Raw genomic sequence first — 8930 nt, 5'->3', positions numbered from 1 at the left:
TGGTGACCAGAAATGGGGTGAGGTTGATGGTATAAAACATTGTGAGAATCGGCTCCCTCTGAAGTGCCATAGTTTTTGAGAAAGAAGTAATTTTCCACGAATTTGATTTCGAGACCTCAGATTTAGAACTTGAGGTCTTGAAATCAACCATCTAAACGCACACAACTTCGTGTGACAAGGGTGTTTTTTTCTTTCATTATTATCTTGCAAGTTCGATGACTGATTGAGCTCAAATTTTCACAGGTTTGTTATTTTATGCATATGTTGAGATACACCAACTGTGAAAGCTAGTCTTTGACAATTACCAATAGTGTCCACTGCCTTTAAGCGGGAGGTCGTTGGTTCAAATCCCGCTCTAGTCAATTTTCCTTTGTTCAACCCCAAATTATTTCAAATGCACGCCCAATCAGTTTCTCATTTGGGTTATAACTTGATATCATTATTATTTAAAAACTGTTGTACAATGGTACAGCTTTAGTTTGTATGGGAAACAAAATTTAAAAGCACAACAGGGGGTGTGGAAACAGGAAAAAATTATTCCTCGGCCTCCACAATACTCTGGATTTAGGGAGATTAGTACTTGCCCCCCCCCCCCCCCAGCCAAATGTGATCGAAATAATTGAGGAAGATTTCTGTTCTAATTCTGCAAGCTGGAGATGGGTAAAACCATGTAAAACCAAAATGAATACCAAAACACTGAACTTTGATTTCAAATTTCAGTCTCTAATTGGAAAAAAAGTTTGTATTATTACTACAAAGACATGGTGCATTTTCATTTGATATTTTTTTTTAAAATGTGTTGGAAGTGTTGATGTGATTAATATTGAATGTAAGTTCATAAAATTATTATAAGATTTTGATGAGAATTGTTCACTTGATTGATTATTTGAGCCATAAATTGAATGAGCTGCCCTTTTTTCATTAGACCGTTGAAGTTGTATACCGCCCTCTTTTGATGATTGAATGGATGGGTTGTTTTCTTTTTGTTGGGGGGGGGGTCTGTCTTTTTTTTTTTTGAACTGTTATTAAAGTTTCACTCTGGTTTCATCCAATGGTTCTTGCAAATAATAATTGTACTCGTATTCGCTACAGTTTCATGTTCATTTGTCTTTATTTATAAGCTTCTATGAATTTCCAACTATTGCTCATCCATGAAAAAGGAAGAATTCTTCCTCGGCCTCCACATCCGACAGGTCACCCCCAAACTGATGCAAACTTGTCAAACTATACAAGACTGAAGAAATAAATAAAATGCAATATTTTTAGTGTGCAAATCGGATTGGTTGACCTCTTATACCAATCCAAGAATGGGGTGTAATAAGGAGCGACAGCCACACCCTTTTAGTTATAAACAAGTAGAGGGCGCTTTTCTCACTCTTGAAGAATACAACCGTATTGGTTTCCAGCTTACGTTCTGGACCACTCTTTTTTAATACCAAGCGAATTGCCCGGCCCGGAACAAAGGTAGTAATTGTAAATACTTGTTCTTTATCACGGTAGTACGTGTGTGCCCTGCTGTCTGCTAGTGCTACCATGCAAAAAAGAGCTGCCGTTTCTCCGTCTGTCATTTTCTACCCAGCTGGAAATAATCTTTGTGTTATGAATAGCAGGTTGACGACTTACTCTTCCTGAACTATAGTACTCTACTCTTAATTAGCTCTGGTAAGTTGCACACCCAACGAAAAGAATATGATATTCTTACTTTTTAATTTTAGAGAAAAAAAATGATGACATGACATGATGATGTCAGATGTGTACTGCTGTCACCGTGACCATGCTGTCACTCAGCATGCTCAGTCGGACCATGGAAGTAGAATTCTACCTTCATGGTGTGGTCAGACTGTTCTTAGGCCTACCTTCACTAACTGAATGTTTGTAATATTTGTGATGTTTGTTTGTTTGGTTTCCTGGTTTGTTGAAAATAATGGTAAATAACAACAGTTAAAATATTGGAAAAGTTTCCCCATGGCGTCACCACTTTTTCATTCGATATCGAATTTTACCTCCCCCCCTTTGCTTTGACTGAGGCTCAGGGGGGTCATTAGTGAGTGAGATTGAGAACCCCTTTTTGTAAAAATTAGTTTAAAAGTGGTGGCGCCATACGGAAAGTTACCCATTGTATTATATAATAATATTGGGTGTGTGCGTTCGATTAGCTTCCCTGGGTCGCAGTTTACCCTTTCCTTATTATGGGTGACTTTTTCCATTGCACTCACTCCCCATCGACCTCAGATGACCAGGTACATGTACACACAATCAAGCCTGTGTACAAAGGGCATTTTGTTATAAAGCTTTTAATATAGTCCATGTTCATCTTCCACACCTAAAGTTACTATGGTTGTGGATGAAAGATCGGATAACTTTCCGCATGGCGCCACCACTTTTTCACTAATTTTTACAAAAAGGGATATATCAATCAGGTAAATTAGATACTATATTATTTTATTTCGAATGAAAAAGTGGTGGCGCCATACGGAAACTTTTCCGAAAGATCAAAACCCAATTTCATGGCCGTGATACCGTAAGCAAAGAATAAGCGCTTCTATACAGAAGCAGGGAATTCTGCGCTTGTTTGTCATCTTCAAGAGTTAGCAGGGAATTTTTGGCTTCTGTGCATTAAATTTGGCTTAGATCTTTCCAATGATGGTTAAATACAATAATTGCTCTTAAAGGGACACACCGGCTCACCGTTTACGCAATTTAGGGCTGTAGAATCATAAATAATGTTTTTATAGATGGTTGCTGTAAAAAAAAATCATCAAAAATGATTTAAAAAAACAAAAGCGGTAAAAGGCCAGTGTATACGTGTTTCCGCCCGTTGCAACTGTCAAAACTTCGTGACATCGTCGCACAATGTTGTAAGTAGACTGGTGCTTTGTTTATAGCAATGTTTTACTATGACGCAGCATAAGGATCTAGTCTATCCATAAATTATAAACAACCAGCATTATACGGATCAGGCAAATCCTTCGACGATGGAGGTAGTCTTGCTTCGACGTACATCCAAAGATTGCACAAAGAACACAAAAAACTAACCCAGAATATGATGGGACAGTGATAAGTAAATAAAGCATTCCTGGCCCCAATAAACCAGGGCCTACTACTGCATAGCCATGATGCAGCTTGGAATGCGATTGTGGCGTACATGCTCCCGACGTGCTACTCCTACAACAGATTTCGGTTTCGTCCGGCTTTTGTCTCCAGTTGTGGTAGACGAAACCGAAATAGTTCTAGGAGTACTGACGTGCCAGGACCCAATTTCATAATGCTTGTAGGCCTATAGTGGCACAAAAATTTACTTAGTACAAAATAGTATTGCATAGCAGAAACTGATACCAGCCAAATTTTAATTAAATTTAAGATGTTGTGAACTTGTGGCTGCTGGTGCCCGACTAAATTTTTGAATAGTAAAGAAATTTTGTAAGCAGTATTTTCTGCTAAACAGATTAAACTGATCAATGGGCCCTGTTATTCACAGTGAAAGATTTTTTTAATCTCTTGAAACGTAAGCCTAGCTTGACTCGGAATTGAAAGCTTATTTTTTATTATAGCGTAACTGGAACCTAAACGATGTATATGGATTGTATTAAAGCATAGCTGAGTAGCTGCGTAGCTTGGAACGTAACCATGTCTTTTGGAACGTAAGCATATCTTGGAATGTAAGCGTAGCTAGGTATCTTGGAACGTAAACTTAGCTGCGTATGGAACGTAAGCGTAACTTGGCTCAGGATTGAAAGCGTACCTTTTGTAATTCAAGCGTAACTTGAGAAGGAGCGTAAGCAAAACTTGGAATGTAAGCGTAGCTTGGAACGTAAGCACAGCTTGACTCGAGCTTGAAAACGTACCTTTTGATATTATAGCGTAACTTGAAGGAACGTAAGCGTAGCTGAGTAGCTGGGTAGCTTGGAACGTAACCAAATAATACCTCAACAATCTAAAAAATAACACTTCATTCACAGAATTGAAAAATAATATTTTTTGGACAAAATTATGCTTTTATTAACCTTTTATGCAAAATTCTTATTCACCTGTTCTTTCTACGATCTGGGGCTCCGTTTATTTTTTATCCAAGTGGCATATTTTATTTTTTTTTCCAGGACGATCGTACGTGGGCACTAATAATTACCTCCATTTTTACTGGAAAAGTCGCCTATTTTTTTTCAGGACAAACGTGTGCAGATATTTACCCATGTTCCACCTGGAAGAAAAAAAACTGCATCATCACGTGACCCTTTTTGTGGTGACGTCAGAGCACCTCAGACCAGCCCCAAGTGACCCGCTCTTGGATAGGGTCACTTGGCGCTGGCAAAATGAGGGAACATCCTTCTGTTTTGTACACTCAGTAATGGGTGTGTGACGCAGACGCAATTGCGTGCCTGCTTAGTGCACAACTTTATGGTGTTTGCCAACCAGCAGGGTCTGTACGCATGCGTGAATGTAATTAGCATATTTCATGGGAAGGGTCCATTTTCTTACTCTGCTCATATAGGTAGTCAGGTTCCTTTAATTGTAGCAATTGATTATTATCATTATTGTTTAAGTGGTTAGCATGTTAACGAGCTCGTTTATGAGAACGTGTGCACGCTTTGAAAATGAGCAAATTGTTGAACATGAATACTAACATTTTCTTTATAAAAGTGAAAACTCTGATAAGTGATAATGTTTACCTTTTTTTTTGAAGAGGTATTCTTTTAGAGGGTCTGGGTACAGATTTATATTACACAGTTTGAAGATGATGGTTAGAAAGGTTGCTGTACTTTTTGAGAAATAAGTAAAACAAGTCATGAATATAATTTACGCTCAGTGAGATGAAATATTTTAGCATAAACGCATTTTCATGACATTGTCTTACTCATTGCTCAAAAAAACTACATCACTGCGGCAAGCAATATTTTAAAACATTGGACACTACTGGTAATTGTCACAGACCAGTCCTCTCACTTGGTGTACAACGTATGCATTTAAAATAACAAGCACTGTGAAAATTTGAGCTCAATTTGTGGTCAAAGTTGTGAGATAATAAAGATAGAACAAATCACCCTTGTCACACAAAGTTGTGTGCTTTCAGATGCTTGATTTCGAGACCTCAAATTCTAATTCTGAGGTCTCAAAATCAAATTCATGGAAAATTACTTCTTTCTCGAGAACTATGTTACTTCAGAGGGAGTTGTTTCTCACAATGTTTTTAACTCACAACCTCACCCCATTACTCATTACCAAGTAAGGTTTATACTAATAGTAATAACTATTTTGAGTAGGCCCTATTTACCAATAGTGTCCACTGCCTTTAGGGGAAGCCTTAGATTTATCATCAGACTAGTTTTAGTTAATGTAAATCTGTGGACATTATGTTTTGTGTTACACAAAGTACCCCAATCCCCACTATGGTTCAATGTGAGGCACTGGTCTTTAAGACTGAACTCTTTTATGTAATTTAAGTTCCTCTTTGTGTTATAGGCCTACATGTATGTCAAGTATCAGTTACTACAGACTGAGCTGTACATGTATATTATAAAAGCAAATGTAAGCAACACTAAGAGGAAGGAAACATTGTTCATGTAAACAGAAAGTATTTCATTCCGATAAATACATAGCTGAGTAGCCGCATTGTACCATCCTGCCTTCTGGGGTAGTGAGAAGTGTGTGGTGTTACCTCAAAGTTCGTGCTGGATTAAAGTTGCAGTTTACCCTTTCCTTACCACGGGTGACTTTTTCCATTGCACTCATTCCCCATCGACCTCAGATGACCAGGTACATGTATACACAATCAAGCCTGTGTACAAAGGGCATTTTGTTATAAAGCTTTAATAAAGTCCATGTTCATCTTCCACACCTAAAGTTACACAATGTACTATGGTTGTGGATGAAAGATCAAAGCCCAATTTCATGGCCGTGATTACCGTAAGAATAAGCGCTTCTAGAAGCAGGGAATGCCGCGCTTGTTTGTCATCTTCACGGGTTAGCAGAGATTTTTGGCTTCTGCGCATTAAATTTGGCCTATATCTTTCCAATGATGGTTAAATACAGTAAAGGCTATTAATGTATTAAATTCAATCTTTGAACTTTGATCTGAAATGCCAACATGTGTACAGAATGACATTGTGTACAGTGTACACACATGTGTTCAAGGTGACACAGACCAAGAACTTGGACATGTTGGACAACCTCAATGATAACTAGATACTTATGTATCTAGTTATCATTGAGGTTGAAGAATTAAAAAATAAGATGTTCTAATTATTTTGATTGTAAAACATCATCCATCAGAGTGATAAATTTATTTTTCTAAACAGTGCACTGTTTGTATAAGCCATATTTGTTTGAATAAACTTAAAGGGTACCGTACTTTTTCCTAACAAAAAACACAATGTCCACAGATTTACAATTAAATTACACAGTTTGAAGATTAGTAGAAAGCTTCCCTTGAAATTTTACTTACTGAGGTGCTGTAGTTTTTGAGAAATGAGTAAAAGTAATAATTTTCGTCTCAGTTTTAGCATGTAAAAACCAGTTATGCTATGGTTTGGGTATAATATCATAACTGGTTTTAAAGGGGATTTTACATGCTAAAATCATTTTGGTCTCATGAGACTAAAATGATTTTGTGACTTGTTTTACTCATTTCTCAAAAACTACACAACCTTAGTTGGTAATATTTGAAGAGAAGCTTTCCACTATCATTATCTTCAAATCCTGTAAGTTTAATGTAAATCTGTGGACATTTTGAAAAAGTACCCGAATCCTTTAAAAATCAACATTGTGACTATGCAGCTTTTTCCCGGAATGTATGGGCGAGACTTGAACAGCCTGTTGATAAAATGATCCTCCAAACCCTTATACTGTCGAGTTTTTAAAGGATAACAAGCTTTGTTACAATAGGGAACCATTTTATTTACTACTTAGAAGTAAGAATAATTAATTTACCGACCCGTTGTGCAGTACATGTACAGTAAAAAACAGTGGCCTTCATAAAACTTCCAGCATGATTTAACACTCATAAGTTAAGTGACATTTTGGGAGGGGGAGTCATTGTTCACAATGGGCTTGATAGCAATGCATTAAAAATAGCTTTTTGCACATGGTGTAAGCCTAGTAAAAGTGTACACTGCAAGACAACAAGTTTTAGGCCAGGCAGTAATTTTAGCCCTGGGCCAGTAAACCCAATTCAAGTAAAAAACATATGTTTGAATAATATTAACATCGTACTGAATTACTTTTTTTTAATTACCAGAAATACATTTATGTTAAACTGTTTACAGTTATACAGTTACATGTATTCTCATTTTGGTTCTGGTCTTCTACAAATAGTTGTTAGACCAGTTTAAATTGTGAGCTGTACAAGCCGTGCTTGTATGTAAAGCCTGTGAATTTTCACCAAAACTGGAGCCCCAGTTGATTTTCCAAACGATAGGCCTACACTATAAAGTTAGTGTCATCTATTTCTACCTCCATGGTGTCATACATTTTAGTGCATTCACCATGCCTATGGCAATGCCTTTTTAGCTGCAACACAGAATGTGTACATTCCCAGACATGTACATTGTGTCCCTGTGTTGTTGTGCATTAACTCGTTTCATAATAATTGTCCATGTTCCATAGTGTGGATAAGGAAATAGAAAGGGATTTTCCCTATGGTGATTGTTGAAGTTAGGCCAGGAATGTTAACAAAAGGTAGTTCAATGGCATCCCTGCCCAACTAACAAAAATTCCCAGGGGTCGATTTCACACAGATACAGTATAGTAGTCCTTTTGTAGGACAATTAGTCCTAGGAGTTATTAAAAACTTAAGGCTAGTAAATAAGGATGATAAATTAGGAAGAGTACTTAATTCGTCCTAACTCGAGATATGACTAGTCGTAACTCTCTATGCAATCCACCCATTGTACCCTTTTCCCCATAAAAGTTATTGTACATGTAGAAACTCAAAGCACTTGGCACTACAATGAGAGTGTAAATTAATCATTTCCACTACATTATCTGTTGACTAAGTTGATGTCATCGCCCCCAGTTGTTTCGATGATAAACAGAACAGAACCTGACCATTATTGTAGAATCTTTGAGCCAAGACTGACAGTGTACACTGTATTTCCGTTACAACTTGACAATCCTCTCAACTAAGTTGGGACATAGAGCAAGGACCCAAACTTGAGTGTTCAAGTTGGGGTGTCCCAGCTGTAGGTATTTTAGGGATTGCCCGCAGTTGGCCAAGATAGCCAGAACTCTGAATCTGTGATTGATCTTTGGGACTAGATAGACTGGGAGCTCCCCACTTGAATTTGTTAATTAATTAGGGTTTGGCCCCAAGTTGGTGCGATTGTCAAGTTGGGGCGGATAGCTTGTTTCAGAATGCACTGTACAGACATGTGTGCTGCCAGTTAGTCTGCACTGGGCTTTATTGGACACTCAGACCATGTTTTCCTAGTGGATTGTACAGTGCCAGCCTTTTAACAGGTACCATACATGTACTTACATGTACTTTAGGTATGGTGATTGCAGGCAAGTTGAGTTGGTGGTGTATTGGCTATTGGGGGTGGGATTCCTTCCCAACCTTCCAAAATTGTAAAGGTTTTGTACTTATGTATTTTATTATACAACTTTTTTGTCAGTGGCTTTAGTGCCAACTAGGAGCTAAAAATGCTTTAAATGTGTACCCAGCCTTGATACTGCTTGTTTTCATTTGTGAAGTTTGTTTAAAAGTAACCTTCCTTCACAGTCATTGTTCACATGTACCCATACATGTAAATAATATTTTAGAATCTGTCATTTACACTATCCCACAGATTGTATCTGATGTAGTAGGGCTTTCCCTAACATTTTTCTGTCACATGCTTGGTCTGCAACTTTTAGTTTTGTTGTTAGAACTGTTTATTTTTTATTTTTACGGATTTGTTTGTATTCTTTTTAGTGAGTGGTTACAGTATCTGAAATGA

The 8930-nt window shown here is 37.4% G+C and overlaps 1 protein-coding gene across 3 annotated transcripts in view; it reads left to right on the top strand.

The window, feature by feature from the left end:
* The first annotated feature begins 1487 nt into the window (after positions 1-1487).
* Positions 1488-8930, top strand: part of LOC139947116 (uncharacterized) — a 37367-nt gene continuing 29924 nt past the window's right edge. For all 3 annotated transcript variants that reach the window (XR_011787319.1, XM_071944963.1, XM_071944962.1), the window contains exon 1: positions 1488-1662. The gene's annotated coding sequence lies outside the window, so the exon portion shown is untranslated. The remainder of the gene's footprint in view (positions 1663-8930) is intronic.

Source organism: Asterias amurensis, chromosome 14 (genome assembly GCF_032118995.1).
Source record: "Asterias amurensis chromosome 14, ASM3211899v1".
Classification (NCBI taxonomy): Eukaryota; Metazoa; Echinodermata; class Asteroidea; order Forcipulatida; family Asteriidae; genus Asterias; species Asterias amurensis.
This window is presented reverse-complemented; position numbering and strand designations above follow the sequence as displayed.